Source organism: Punica granatum, chromosome 3 (assembly GCF_007655135.1).
Source record: "Punica granatum isolate Tunisia-2019 chromosome 3, ASM765513v2, whole genome shotgun sequence".
Lineage (NCBI taxonomy): Eukaryota > Viridiplantae > Streptophyta > Magnoliopsida > Myrtales > Lythraceae > Punica > Punica granatum.
This window is the reverse complement of record NC_045129.1, coordinates 20,992,722-21,008,692: the sequence shown is the minus strand read 5'-3', so window position 1 is coordinate 21,008,692 and position 15,971 is coordinate 20,992,722.

The window sequence follows — 15,971 nt, the reverse complement described above, 5'->3', positions numbered from 1 at the left end:
GGAGCTCTCCCAACTCGTGCCAAGATGCAGAGATGCGGTCAGTCAGGAGCTCGCTTGAGCGAACGCCGCCCTGGAGAGGTCTAGGAAAGGGCCTCATAAAGACCAACACATGCACTCTAGGATAGATATCTCCGCAAGGCCCTCGCCTAGACCCGGTGCTTTCCAAGGCAGCGCTCGCTCAAACCCCGAGTGTGGTGGCAAATCAGCTTAAGGCTCTATTTTACAAAATTTGCATTGTACTTTGAACCTTTCGAGTTAATGTGAACGACAACATTAGCTTTTGAAAACTCACGCATTGCACGCATCCTATTTATTTACTATTTTACACGAGAATTAACACTACCACACGGTAGACAAAGTTGTGACCGCCTTTGCAGGGGGATCTCTCGTGGTCCTCACCCTTCCTCCACGGCGAGACGATCAGTTAGCTCAAGGGCCAACCATCTAAGCAACACTAACTCCCCATTAATCCCGCGCAATCGATTACGTCATTGCATGGTTGAGCACACGTCCCTCGATGCTACAGTGCTTCCACCAGCACAACAGTGTGCCCTTTCCGCGTCGTGCGAGCACACCCCTACCTTGCCCATGCACGCATCCTCGACACACCTTGTGCATGTCCCTCAGCGCGCTCGCACGACGCCTACCAGGCTAGTTCAATCCCATAAGCCCTTACGCTGAAATCGCGAATATAGTTTGCTCCTTCATTGTTTTCTTTCCCATTGTAGAAAATTCTACACAAGAAGACAGCATGAATACTGATCGACCACAATTGAGACAACAAACGTCTTACATCCATCCAGCTCCTTGGGATTTCAACACTAAGTCCTCATCCCTGCTCCACAAAGCAAGACCGCAAGCACATCAGCGTCACCGCATTGCAGCGCCTCACGCTATTCCTCAGCATTGACCTTTGCTTTCGCATTTCTTGCACTTTCCTATCAAACCCCGCATTTACTGCATCGGGCTTCGGCCCCGCATCGGGCTCCGGCCCTGCATCGGGCTCCGGCCCCGCATTTATTGCATCGGGCTTCGGGCCCGCATAAGCTCCAGCCCTGCATCGGGCTCCGGCCTCGCATTTACTGCATCGGGCTTCGGCCCCGCATCGGGCTCCTGCATCGGGCTCCGGCCCCGCATTTATTGCATCGGGTTTCGGCCCCCGCATCAGACTCCAGCCCTGCATCGGGCTCCGGCCTCGCATTTACTGCATCGGGCCTCGGCCCCCGCATCGGGCTTCGGGGCCCACATTTATTGCATCGGGCTTCGGCCCCGCATCGGGGCTCCGGTCCCGCATTTACTGCATCGGGCCTCGGCCTCGCATCGGGCTTCGGCCCCGCATCGGGCTCCGCCCCGCATTTACTGCATCGGGCCTCGGCCTCGCATCGGGCTCCGGCCCTGCATCGGGCTCCGGCCCCGCATTTATTGCATCGGGCCTCGGCCCCGCATCGGGCTCCGGCCTTGCATCGGGCTCCGGCCCTGCATCGGGCTCCGGCCCCGCATTTACTGCATCGGGCTTCGGCCCCGCATCGGGCTCCGGCCTTGCATTTACTGCATTGGGCTTCAGCCCCGCATCGGGCTCCAGCCCTACATCGGGCTCCGACCTCGCATTTATTGCATTGGGCTTCGGCCCCGCATCGGGCTCCGACCCTGCATCGGGCTCCGGCCCTGCATTTACTGCTTCGGCTCCGACCCTGCATCGGGCTTCGACCCCGCATTTACTGCATTAGGCTTCGACCATACATCGGCCTCTGGCCTGCATTTACTTTTGGGTTTCGGCCCTGCAGCGGGCTCTGGCCTCATTTTTGGGCTTCGGCCCCGCATCGGCCTCGATCTTGCATTACTGCTTTTGGGCCTTGGTCCTACATTTACTGCTTTCGGGCCCCGGCCCAGTATTTACTGCTTTCAGGTTTTGACACCTCGCATCTACTGCTTTCAGGCTCATCTAAAGTCAAAAATCGACTTGGATTCAAATTCATCCAAGCGATACTCTGAGGAGCAAGTCTAATCCTTCAACCGCAAAAGATCACAAGCAACGGCTCTGACGAACAGAGCATGGCCCTGCCCACCCGCCGCGAGAGTCACTAGCACGGTCACATCTCCGACCGGAGAATGATCCCTGCCCACCTCCACTGTGGCCATCAACCAGCCACTTAGGGCAACATGCACTTTTCCCTAAACTCTCTTTTTACATTATCTTAATACATTCCAAGCGGACTCCGGACAAGAAAGGGGCATTAGGACAGTTCTTAGGACGCCTATTGGTTTTGTCGGAATTGTTCGATTCGTCTGTCCTCCTGGGATCCGGCTTCTCGAGCCTTCCCTAGGACGGCTGTGCATGCCAACCGCAATTGGGGAAAGTACGCCTATACGGCTCACGATCACAGTCTGACCACCCCAGGGTGGTGATGATTAGACTCCCGGAATTGAGTGTCCCCCACGCGCGGCACCCACGGGTCGTGCGCTGGATGAGGGAACCTCCCATGGGTCTACCTTACATTTCTTACCACACATTCCACCGCATAATCGCCTAATGCATCATCCTCTTTGTCATCCTTCACAGGGAAACGCCAGTCGCGGGCGAAAGAGCGATGCGCGGGTTCACACCTCCCCGAGAACTCCTATCGGGTCTTTCTTCCATACTTTAGTAGGGAAGGACCCGACAAGGAGGTACCCCCTATGAAACCGACGACGGAAGCATCCGAACGAGCTGCATGCCTTCAGCGCAACCGTCTCAATCGACAAACAAACATGCCTATCGGCTTCGAGAGCACACCTTTCCGGCGTACAACTGATGCTGGAACACCAAGCACGATCGGGGACGATGGTTGTACAAGACGCCCGACACAAATCACAAAGACCGGGCATCCCCGTCCAACATTTCACGCGGAGGCAACCTTGGTCACCCACGCTCCTGGGGCAATTTTGTTTTCGTTTTAGACAATAGGGGAAAGGACTTGTAAAGTTTGCAAGGACAAAAGGACGCGAAATTCGACTTTCGAGTGCACAAGAATCAGACTTCTGAGAAAACCAGCCATCACAAAATTGGGCTAGGATAACGAAGTACATCAAGTCTCCATGGGGCTAAGCAAACAAGTGGCCTCGGCAATGCAAATTCGAGGAGTTACAAACAAATACAAGGGGCACAATACAGACCCCAACTGCAAAAAAAAAAAGAGCGAAAAGACGCGGGAAAAATCCGCCAACAAAGAAGAGAGAGAGAGAGAAAAGAAGCGGGAAAAACCCGCCAACAAAAAATGGGGCAATGCTGAGGTTTACCAAAAGCACCGGCACCCCCAATCCAAAAGAAATGAACAAACCCCGACAAAAAGGGGAAGCAGCAGACGCAACTCCTCGACGGACACAGAATGTAACGCACTCGGAAGTCGATTTATTCGAACCCTTCGCCTTGCAAACTCGAGAGACCAAAGAATCGAGCCTGCTAGGTCGAAAACCCTCGGGGCGATCTAGGCAAAAGTTAGGGCAAAAGAGAGGCCGACTGAAAATCCCAAGGCAGGTGGTCGTGGCAAAAGGAGAGTTCATCCCATTTAGGTTGAGAGGTACGGCCCCGAGGCGGGTGACCGTAGCAAAAGGAGAGTAAAAGAGAGAAAACAAAACAGTCACCCTGGGCCTTCGCACACTGCGCGGACAGGGATCCCCAAGGGAAATGGCCAGGTTATCTACTCCAACACGACACGACCTCGATCGGCTCTCCTACCGAACTCAACCGTCCAAGGCGGATTCTTTTTCAAGCACAGCGGGCGACCAAGCACGCAATCCAAACAGTTTAAGACAGCATACGCCAACCGGAAGGACGGAAGAGAAGGGGTACATCTCACGGCAAGCGTGAACCCGTGTATCCTTTTAGCCTTGGGCAACGTGCTCCCCAAGCTTTCTTTTTTCTCTTTGTCATTGCCACAACTCCAAAATGGGTCACAGCCACCCTTCAATCGGCTACCACAAAGCCAAAATCCTAGACATTTCTTTCCGGGAGTCTAGTCATAACACTCTGAAATGACTAGACCGAGGTCTGACCAAATTTGAACAAAATTCCCCATGCGGGTTACAAATGCAGCCGCCCTACGGCACCTTGATAAGAAGGGTCCTAAGTTCACAGGCGCGTCGAACAACCGATAGAGCCGCTTGGGCACCTTGAGAACGTCTCGATATGCCCATGCAAGGCCAACAGGAGCCCCGGAGGCCTCACATCGGGGCCTCTGAAAGCGGGATCCCATTCGCATCGCTAAAAACAAAAACTCTTTGCGGGTCGCTCAGGCGACCCCGATACTAAAGAGCATGCGTCTCAAAGACATCTTTTTACCCCACGCTTACACGTTGTTAGTAACCTCCATGACTTACTAATGATGTCAGGATCACAAGTACAACAACGCGGGAACTACGGCAGACTCTGATTCCCGACTCCTCGGGATACGTAGGCACTCTACCCCAGAGTTCGAATCCCTCATCGCACAACCGGGCGTCCCTAGCGAACTACTATCGCCACTGTGACAGAGCTGACATCCGACAGGGCAAAGAGTAACCGCCCTAGCAGCAAAGCCGGCTTCGGCAGATCAAACACACCGTCACCCCAAGGGCAAAGCATCGACGAAGCAACTTCATCGCAGCAGCAACGCCAATCCACAGCAGATCAACACCTTCGGGACAGCATCAGCCCTGTACACTTGGTTCGCGCCACTGTCCACATGACTAACGAAGAGTTATGCTCTCTCTCTGCAGATACGCATGGAACCCCGGGGGGGGGCATCCCTTCATGACGAACACGCGATTGGCTTGTGCGACAGATTGGGGATTCGAACCGAGTGGAAGGCATAACAGAGAATTCTCTTGGCCCTAACTCAAGGAAAAGACAGATAACAAGCTCGATTTGGAACGGGACAGTCTACCTCTGCCGACATCCCCGACGAACTACTTGGCATCATTTCCCGCCCTTACTTTCCCTTGCTCTCTGTCCACTTCACCGCTTTCCGGACTTCGCGTCAACGGACTTCGCGTCCATTTACTGCTTTCCGGACTTCGCGTCCACGGACTTCGCGTCCATTTTACTGCTTTCCTCGGGTTTCGGCCTAGTGACTTTACTGCTTTCCGGACTTCGCGTCCACGGATTTCGCGTCCATTTTACTGCTTTCCTCGGGCTTCGGCCTAGTGACTTATCGCTTTCCGGACTTCGCGTCCACGGACTTCGCGTCCACGGACTTCGCGTCCATTTTACTGCTTTCCTCGGGCTTCGCCTAGTGATTTACTGCTTTCGGACTTCGCGTCCACGGACTTCGCGTCCATTTACTGCTTTCCTCGGGCTTCGGCGCTAGTGACTTTATCGCTTTCCGGACTTCGCGTCCACGGACTTCGCGTCCATTTTACCTGCTTTTCTCGGGCTTCGGCCTAGTGACTTTACTGCTTTCCGGACTCGCGTCCACGGACTTCGCGTCCATTTTACTGCTTTCCTCGGGCTTCGGCCTAGTGACTTTACTGCTTTCCGGACTTCGCGTCCATTTTAACTTTCCTCGGGCTTCGCCTAGTGACTTTACTTCTTTCCGGACTTCGCGTCCACGGACTTCGCGACCATTTGACTGCTTTCCTCGGGCTTCGGCCTAGTGACTTTTACTGCTTTCCGGACTTCGCGTCCACGGACTTCGCGTCCATTTTACTGCTTTCCTCGGGCTTCGCCTAGTGGACTTTACTGCTTTCCGGACTTCGCGTCCACGGACTTCGCGTCCATTTTACTGCTTTCCTCGGGCTTCGGCCTAGTGACTTTACTGCTTTCCGGGACTTCGCGTCCATTTTACTGCTTTCCTCGGGCTTCGCCTAGTGACTTTACTTCTTTCCGGACTTCGCGTCCACGGACTTCGCGACCATTTGACTGCTTTCCTCGGGCTTCGGCCTAGTGACTTTACTGCTTTCCGGACTTCGCGTCCACGGACTTCGCGTCCATTTTACTGCTTTCCTCGGGCTTCGGCCTAGTGACTTTACTGCTTTCCGGACTTCGCGTTCCACGGACTTCGCGTCATTTTACTGCTTTCCTCGTGCTTCGGCCTAGTGAATTTATCGCTTTCCGGACTTCGCGTCTACGGACTTCGCGTCCATTTTACTGCTTTTCTCGGGCTTCGGCCTAGTGACTTTTTACTGCTTTCCGGACTTCGCGTCCCAGGACTTCGCGTCCATTTACTGCTTTCCTCGGGCTTCGGCCTATTCGGCCTAGTGACTTTACTGCTTTCCGGACTTCGCGTCCACGGACTTCGCGTCCATTTACTGCTTTCCTCGGGCTTTCGGCCTAGTGACTTTATCGCTTTCCGGACTTCGCGTCCACGGACTTCGCGTCCATTTCCATGCTTTCCGGACTTCGCGTCCCCGGACTTCGCGTCCACGGACTTCGCGTACATTTTACTGCTTTCCACAGGCCTTGGCCCTGCACATGCTGTCGTATGGGGTTTAGAACCCTCATCTAAATTTCATAATGTTCGCTTCCTAATCAGGTGGCTACCCTATGACAGGTCCAGGCACTTTCGCACATCCTCCCTAAGTATCCAACATGAAGGAGCAAGCTATCACAGAGAGCGATAACAGAAGCGGTCGCCGGGACCAAAAAGGTGCCTCTCATGGTCTTTAGCTACATCCTCTAACCGAGCATGCAACCAAAGAGGGGCAAGCTGTCAGCACCCCATTTTGGCCCACCGGCTTCCCGCACAAGGATTCCCGACTGAAGCTCGGGACACTATTCACGCCGGCAATCGGAGGCAAATAGCGGGCACGAGGTCATGAACAATAAAGAAAAAAACACGGTCCACTGAGAAAGGCGGAAGAAGAAAGCAGTCAGAAGAACAGACGAACGAGGAATCCCGAAAACAACGGAGCTGGCACTTGTGGCACTATCATCACTGAGTCACCGAAGCACCGAAAGGTGCCCAATATGGGCTCCAAAAATCCCTCCCAGTGCCAAAATGACCAATGACACGTCCGGGCGCATTTCCGGGACATCCTGCTTAAGCCGGGACACCCCGATCCCCCACGGACGCCTTTTCTGACAGAGCTCCCAGGGTTCGCTCCACTGACAAGCAAACGGCCCCTCAAAACGGGTCTACAGGCGCCCAGGGACCACCAGGGCCTGGGAACAAGTTTCAGACAACCTTCCGGAACTCGGCTCGATCTCCCGAAGTACGCTTCAGTGATCACGAACGCCTCCCAGTGAACCTTCGGGTATTTCCACGGAAAGCAGAGACCACAACGATCTCTGAGTACCTCACGATAACCTCCAAGCACCTCAAGGCATTCGGGGCACATTGAGAGAATCCGGTCAAAGTCCCTAGGTCTTCCCGGGCCAACGGTCCCCGACCGAGGACGACGAGCCAACAATCACCCCGGGGCAAAAGGGTCGCCGAAACGAATGCAAGAATGCACAAAGATCATCGGGGATCAAGGGACGCTAAACTCCACTCCAACGTCCGAACAGGGCAAAACCGACTCCCGAGGCGCCGAATCGCCCGAACGTCCGTTCACGCGACGCATGGCGATATTAGATTCATCCAAATCTTCGTCTTTCAGCTTTCCAAATCTTCAAATTAATCGGACATCGGAGGTCGGACGCGAGCTCAATCAAGTCTCAAGCGTTTGCCGGCTTTTCTCCTAATCGGATGGGACCACACAGCCTAGCCAAGCCCAGCCATTGAGCCGCGGCTCAACCCCAAGCCACGGCTCAACCTCGGCTCGACATGACAGCCCCCAAGCCGCGGCTAATTCCCTCACCGGCGGCTCACCCGTCGGCTCCAAGCCTCCCCATCCACAAATTTGAATTTTCCCTCAAATCTTTCACTTCCTATCACATCCTTACACATCCATCACCTATCCATCACTTCCTCTTGCTTCCCCTACACTCCACATGACTATTTCCCATCCTAATCCCTCCAAATTTCGGCAGCCCTAGTTTAGGCATCAAAACCGCAATTAACTTCCTCTAATCGAGCCATTAGCCATCCCTATAAGTCCCCTTCCATCATTAACTTTAATCACTTCTTCATTCTCCTTCTCTCTCAAGCCAATCCCTCTAAAATCCTCTCAACTTTCAGCCCACTCCCACAGCTCGTACCACTCCTTGCCAAGGCCGAAACCGGCCAAAACCGTCGAAAAACCACCCGGTATTCCAGTAACCACCCGACCGACTTAAACCAAAAATCACCAAACTCCCTAGCCTACCTATTTTCCATCCCCTAAGTCCGTTTCCGGGCTTAGATTTTCCATTTGAGGTCCCTAACATCACTTTCTAGCCAAAGTTGTAATCGGTCCCGAGTCTCCAAGCTCCTCGACGTGCCATTTTCTCCCTCGACTTCGGAGAGTCGTGCCATCACGTTCAAAGGGTTCTCAAGACCCTCACCCTCTCTCGTGAAGAGGTGGTCACGATCCGAGGGCCGATCACCGTGCACAACCTCCGTTTCATTGTTTTTCACTTACGGGTTTTCCGTGTTCATACCCGAACTTCTCTCACGTTTTTCGAGCTTGTCTAGGGCTCGGCACACTCGGGTCTACCCGTGCTCGTCTAGATCTACTTCTTAGGTCCAACGAGCCCGACCTTGCAACCGTGCCGTGCCGGAGCTCGCGTGCCAAGCCGTTCTCCCGAGACTAGCCGCGGCTGTTTTCTCTCGGATTGCTCACTTCCGCGACTTCAAGCCGAGTCTTGCGACTCCCACGGCCACTTCTCCGACTCCTTCCTCGTGTTCCGAGGCGGTAAGACTCCTCTATGACTTAGAGAAGCTAGGGTCTTCGATATGTTTGATATGGGGTGTTAGGGGCTCATTTCGCATTGATTTCCTTAGATCCCCGGGTTTGGCCCTTGAGCAATCTCGTGAACCATCCGAGTTCGAAATGAGCTGAAATATTTTTCCACAGACACTTGATGTTATTTTAAGTCCCCATACAAAATTTCAGATTTTTCTGTGCACTGGAATCTCCGGATAAAAATGTTTAACCGTTATTTCGGTATTCTCGGCCAGATTTTGATGTGTCTCGTGAACCATCCCAGTTCGAAATGGGCTGCCAATTTTTACCACAGACCTGATGTTATTTTAAGTCCCCATACAAATTTCAGATTTTTCTGTGCACTGGATCTCCGGATAAAAAATGTTTACCCGTTATTTCGGTATTCTCGGCCAGATTTTGATATGTCTCGTGAACCATCCGAGTTCGAAATGAGCTGAATTTTTACCACAGACACTTGATGTTATTTTAAGTCCCCATACAAAATTTCAGATTTTTCTGTGCACTGGATCTCCGGATAAAAAAATGTTTACCCGTTATTCGGTGTTTCCGGTCTGATTTTGATAGATCTCGCGAACCATCCGACTTCAAAATGAACTGAAATTTTTACCACACATTCCTGATGTTATTTTAAGGTTCCACACAAAATTTCATATTTTTATGGGCGCTGAAACTCCAAATAAAAATTATCTACCGAACTTTTCGTATATTCGACAAATCAGATCACACTGTTTTTTTTTGGGTCTAATTTAGCCCTCTCCAAACTGAATCTAGATCCAAAATAGACCCCTTGACCCTGATCCGACTCTGATTTCATGTTAATTACATTTACGATTTACCTCGTTTTTCGTGCCGATGCCATTTTATTGATTCCATTATATATCATGTTTGTGTTTGTATTACATGTTTATTTGTGATTCCAAGACCATGGTGGCATCGACTTTGTAAATGTGTGTGTTCTTATTATGTTTGGCGTCTTACGCATGCAAGAACGATTAAAACCGATTCTTGTAATTGATTGCAATTATATTTTTTGTTTAAATCATTAGCTTCACGGTTAATTTACATGTTAGGCGCATTAACCCCAAACAATCATCTCATTAGCCCATAATAATCAAGGTTTAACTCCTCAATCACTAAACCATGCCACAAACGAGAAATGGGACGCATCATTTGATTAATTAAATCACTCGGACTAAATAATTGGACAAATTGATATTAATTCGTAAACGTATCGATGGTTCATGGAACGGCGGAATGCCCTTTTCCTTAAAAGCTCATAATTTCAAAACACATCGAGACGTGTAACACGAATAGAATTGTGTCTAGCAAGTACTCGCGTACTATGACTCGAGTCCGGGCCCAATTTGAGGCGGCTCGAGTCGAGATGCGCGAGTCCTCTTTAGACCTCTTCGTGTCACACGATCTTTATTTTATATATGAACATCACATGTTTTACCACTCAAGGGCATAGTCGTCATTCCGTGATTCATCGATATCCTAGGCTTTAGGGAGTCGGAAACACCTCGATCTATGGACGGAAAGGGATGGCCCGTTCGGGTGCGAGTTTCATTCGTACGGCCCATTCCGTTCACTTTCGGTGTTTCTATCTTCCTATCGTAGATTCGGTGGTGAACCTTTTTATTTCAGTTGAAAAAGATGAAGAACCGGATTAATCATGTACTTGACTTAAATAAACATTAGATAATGGATAGGTGGAATATTAGATTCCAATCTAGAGTCAAAACGAGTTTGGCTAATTCAGTGAAAACCGCAGTGACACTTAACTGAATAAGAGTCATAAAACAAACACACACATGTAATCGGCTTAGAACCTTATCCTAGCCCGCCCTCTATGTTTGCCTAGGTTAGATGCATTGTTTGCCAATCAACCACGGGTAATAACTGATTAAATCACGTACATTCGACTTAATACAACCCTTGTCTGTATTCACCGACAATTGTCAGTTGCTTTCTGTATCGTGTCAGTTATATCAGTTTTCTTCTTCGTTTTATTCTTGCTTTTGATGATTTATTGCGGTTCGGGCCCGAACCCATAAGTCACGTGTTGCATGGGGTCCAACGCCCCAAATCACCGAACACGAGGTCCAATGCCTTTTAACTCACCGAGCGCGTGCAACCCGAGTGCGGAATGGGATCTAGCCTCGATTCACCGTCACACACTCCGAATACGACCTATGTGGAAGGCGGATTTGGATTGAGCGCGTGAAACGTGTTTAGATATCACCCGGGAGCTCGATCGATCCAATGGTTACAGTGGAAACAAGTCGTTTTTCTGCAAACCGACGATTCGATCGGACCCGACCCCCGGCTCTTTGAGCCCGCGTTGCCTTAATTTATTTATCGGTTATTCAAAATACACGGTGAGCAGGAGCGGAATAGTGGCCCAATGCAAACCGATCGGGATCCATTTACTTATTCGGTTATACTTTGTAATTGTTCGAGAGAACATTGTGAGGATTCTATTTGTATGTTCATTCATCTCCTTGTAAGGATCCCCGATCGGTGAGCGAGAGGTCCGAGTGCTGGATCGGTTAAGTTGGTCTATCGCCACCAAAGGGTGAGTAAGCTTGGATACTCGTGGTTTCGGTTCACGCAGGGAATCAACCATCACGGTTCGATGAACTGTAACGCTAAGATAGTGAACCGACTCCTCGATGCACAAGCCTACTCATCTTTCGGACTCTTGGTCCAACTTGATCAATTCATCGAATTTACGGTGTCAAAACGGGCGAGTCGAGCGCAACTCTAAATCAACGCGGTAATAAACAAAATGGCAAGCCTAGCAAGCTAGAGTACCGAGAGGGCGTGCGGGATATAGGCCCGCACGTAATAGAACCCCCGAATTCGGAATTTTCGGTTCCGTACGACCATTGCCTTAGCATTTAGGTGTACCCCGTACCCCTAGACACCCGGTAACTTGCCGGCCCTCGACCCTCGGTCGTAAAATGGCAAGTGGCGACTCCTTCTCACGTGCGTCCGTCGCGCGTCCCCGAGAAGGTGGACACTCCCAAGCCGCGTTGCTTAGGCGCGCGCATGCGTGCCCCGACGAGATGAAATTCGGGTGCGCACACATGTGTCATTTGCCCGATTTTGCCGACTTGAGGATGATAGTGATTTTCTGCTCTGTCAAGTCGTTTTCTTGTATTCTGCTCAGGTGTGGCTTGGATCATTGCTGATATCATCATCATTTGGAAAGGTGAGCCAAAATGGGGTGCTGCACAGCTTGCCCCTCTTTGACTGCATGCTCGAGTAGAGGATGCAGCCAAAACTTCTTCAGAAGCGCCCCAATTTGATAGCAATGATTGACATGGAATTTCCGATAACAGTCTTCTCCCTCTTACTTTGGATATGTGGGGATGTTATACCTGATGCAGAAATGTAAAGTCAGGATGAACCTGAGGGGATGGACCCCTAAACAGATAAGTAGTCGGGACGTACCCGAAGTGCAGGAAAGTAGTCGGGACGTACCCGAAATGCAGGAAAAGTAGTCGGGACGTACTCGAAATGCGGAAAAGTAGTCGGGACGTACCCGAAATGCAGAAAAGTAAATTGCATGGGATGCATTGCAAAAAGTAAATGCAAACGTTTGGGGAGTTGCGTGAGGTGTGGAAGGAATCATTGTGCTTCCTCCGTCACTGAGCTTGTCCGTGTTGCAATCGATGTAGTGGCAGAATGTTTCATTGTTTGCCAACTGATTGTGATGCGATTGAATGCATGGAGTATTATCCTGAAGACTTCTCCTTGGATTTTAGTTGTGGTCCTTAGCATAAGGCAGACATGCATTCATCAAAGAAAGACTTCTTCCGAGGTTCACATCTTCGTTCCTGCATAGAACCATGGGAGCTAACAGTAGTTGTCAGTTCTACTCTACAGCCATAATGAGTAGAAAGAAGTCTGAATAATAATACTTTGGGGATTTGAACTTGATGACCATTTAAAGGGATGTGGTCGTATCCCGCTAGGTTTGTGATTTGACAAGAAAGACTTTTTACAGAACATGCATGACCTGTAGAATTTGCATAAGGGTATAGGGGGATTCTTTGGGATCCTCCAAATCAAGGATACAAAGATTCGACTGTATGTCGAAACGTGTCTCATGCTCTGAGAGTAAAAGAGAGTTTGCTTGCATCGAAGACTGTCAAACCACTATTTGTGTGCCTGCGCATGCATGCTGAATGTAGCCTGTCATTCGTGGTCGAGCTGCCGAAGGTCCCCTAATTTTTGCCTAGGTCGCAAGACGCGTGACGACCTACGGGGTGTTTTGTTTGACATTTCTCTCATTTAGATCTGCACCTTTTGCTACGATCATCCGTATTGGTCTCTGATCGCACCTCTCGATTCCTCTACTTTTGCCTAGACCGCCCTTTTCGGGTTTTCAGCCTAGCGAGGATTTGATCATGCTCTCCTTTTGCACGGTTCCCCTTTGTGGGATTTTAAACCGGTGCCTCTCATTCCCTAATTTTTGCCTAGGCCGCCTCAAAGAGGTTTTCAACCTAGCGGGAAATCCATTGTTTTTCTCTCAGGAAAAATTCAGAGAAAAGGGAAAGAGCAGAAGATGGGAGTACATGAGTTAACGAAATTAAAGTGTTGGGAACTGTACATGCAAAGAAAGATAAAATGTAATGTGCATTTGAGAAACAACATCCGCAGTGGGATAAGAGAAACACCATCACGGATAGTATTTCTTAAGAGCATCAGCATTGACCCGAAGAGCGTTCTCGTTTCCGTCCATATCGTTGAGAATGATTGCCCCTCCGTCAAAGACTTCTTTAACGATGAATGGACCGTCGTACTTGTAAGCGAACTTGCCCCTGGAATCTGGGGCGATGTGTAAAACTTTTCGCAAGACGAGGTCGCTGGGGCTGAACTTGCGAGGACGAACTTTTTTGTTGAATGTTCGAGCCATTCTTTTGCTGATAGCACTGACCGTGGCAAAGTGCAGTTAGCCGCTTCTCATCGATGAGATTAAGCTGTTCATAGCGTTGCTTCGCCCATTCTGCTTCCTCGAGTTTGGACTCGGCAAGAACCCTCATGGAGGGAATCTCCACTTCGATTGGAAGAACCGCTTCCATGCCGTAGACCAAGAATACGGGGTTGCCTCGGTGGATGAGCGGATAGAAGTCCGATATGCCAAGAGTGCAAACGGGAGCATCTCATGCCAGTCCTTGTAATTCACACCGTCATTTTTTCGATGATTTTCTTTATATTCTTATTCGCGCCTGCCTAACCGCACCATTCATTTGTGGACGATATGGAGAGAAATTACGATGTTGGATCCTGAACTGTGCACAGAGCTCGTCAATGAGCTTATTATTCAGGTTCTAGGCATTGTCGGTGATGAGAGTCGCAGGCCGAACCGTATCGCGCAATGATGTCGCGTTGAAGGAAGCGGCCACGGCCTTTGCAGTGACTGACGCAAGGGTGATAGCTTCGATCCACTTGGTGAAGTAATCGATAGCTACTAGTATGAACAAATGTCCATTGGATGCTTTAGGGTTGACTGGACCAATCACGTCCATGCCCCACATTGAAAATGGCCACGGAGCAGCCATTGGATGGAGCTCGTTGGTGGTGCTCTGATCGATTCGCGTAGACTTGACCACAGTGACAGTGTCTGACATGCTTGACGCAGTCGGTCTCCATGGTAGACCAGAAGTACCCGAGTCGCATGAGCTTCTTTGCTAGCATGAGTCCATTCATATGAGGTCCGCAATTTCCTTCGTGTACTTCTTCCATGAGGCGTTGTGCCTCATTCTCGTCGACACACCCGAAGTAGTGTAGCATCGCGAATGAACGGCGGTAGAGAGTCTCGCCACTCAGGAAAAAGTGTGCCGCATGCGCGGACAGTAGAGTCCCTCCGGTCATGACGATCGGTGAACGCTGGGAATTGACCTGTTTGCAGCAAGTGCTTGATGTCTGCGTACCACGGTTTGCCGTCAACCACATCAATTACATCGCAATGGGCAGGGCCCTGAGCAATCTCAAACTCGAGAGGTTTCTATGAGATTCTCCTTCGTAATGCTCACCATGGATGCGAGCGTTGCAAGTGCATCTGCGAACTGTTCTTCATGCGTGGGGTGTACGTAAATGAGATATCTTTGAAGTCTCTGTCAACTCTTCGAGTACTCATGATATGGCACCAACTTTGGATCTTTCGTCTTCCATTGTTTAAGCGTCTGGAAGATTGTGAGCATAGAATCACCAAACACTTTTAACTCCTTGACTTTGAGGTAGATTGCGGCCTGCAAACCGAGGATACAAGTTTCATATTCGGCTATGTGGTGGTGCAAGGGAAATCAATCTTCGCTGCAATAGGGAAATGACGCCCCTCAGGGGATATCAACACCCCGCGCCGATACCAGACCCAGTGGAATTGACTGCACCGTCAAAGTACATCTTCCATCTAGAGTCTCTTCCTCATCACTCACTTGGAGGATCCTTTCATCTGGAAAGTTAGGGTTGATCGGTCTGTCGTCCTCGATCGGAAACTCCGCTAGATGATCTGCAATTGCTTGGCCCTTCACTGACTGCGTGATACGTAGTTCGATGTCATACTCCGTCAGTTGGCAACGCCATTTCTATGTTCCTCATGGAGGACGGACTGCTGAGTAGATACTTCAAAGGATCTGTCTTGAAGCAGGCGAACAATATGGTAGAGAGTGTATTACCGGAGCCTTTGCATGACCCAAACGAGTGCGCAACACATCTTCTCTATCTCAGGGTAGTTGGAACTCCCCTTCAGTGAACTTTTTGCTTAAATAATAAATTGCTCGCTCTGCATGAGAGGAATCGTCCTTTTGCCCTAACATGAATCCGATGGATTGTCGCGTACTGTCAGGTACAGAATGAGAGGACGATCCAGTGAAGGTGGAACCAACTCGGTGGCTGAACTAGGTATGCCTTGACTGTATCAAAAGCTTTCTGACACTCGTCATCCCATTCAACCGCTGCGTTTTTTGCGAAGCAAACGGAAGAGTGGTTGGCAACTTGTCTGTTAAATTGCAATGAAACGTGCGATGTAATTCAGCCGTCCTAGGAAACTCCTTACTTCGCGCACTGTCGATGGAGGGGGCAATTCCATGATCGCCTGACTTTGTCGGGATCAACCTCGATGCCCTTTTCGCTGACTACAAACCCTAGCAATTTTCCCTGACTTGACGCCCGAAAGTGCATTTCGTTGGGTTGAG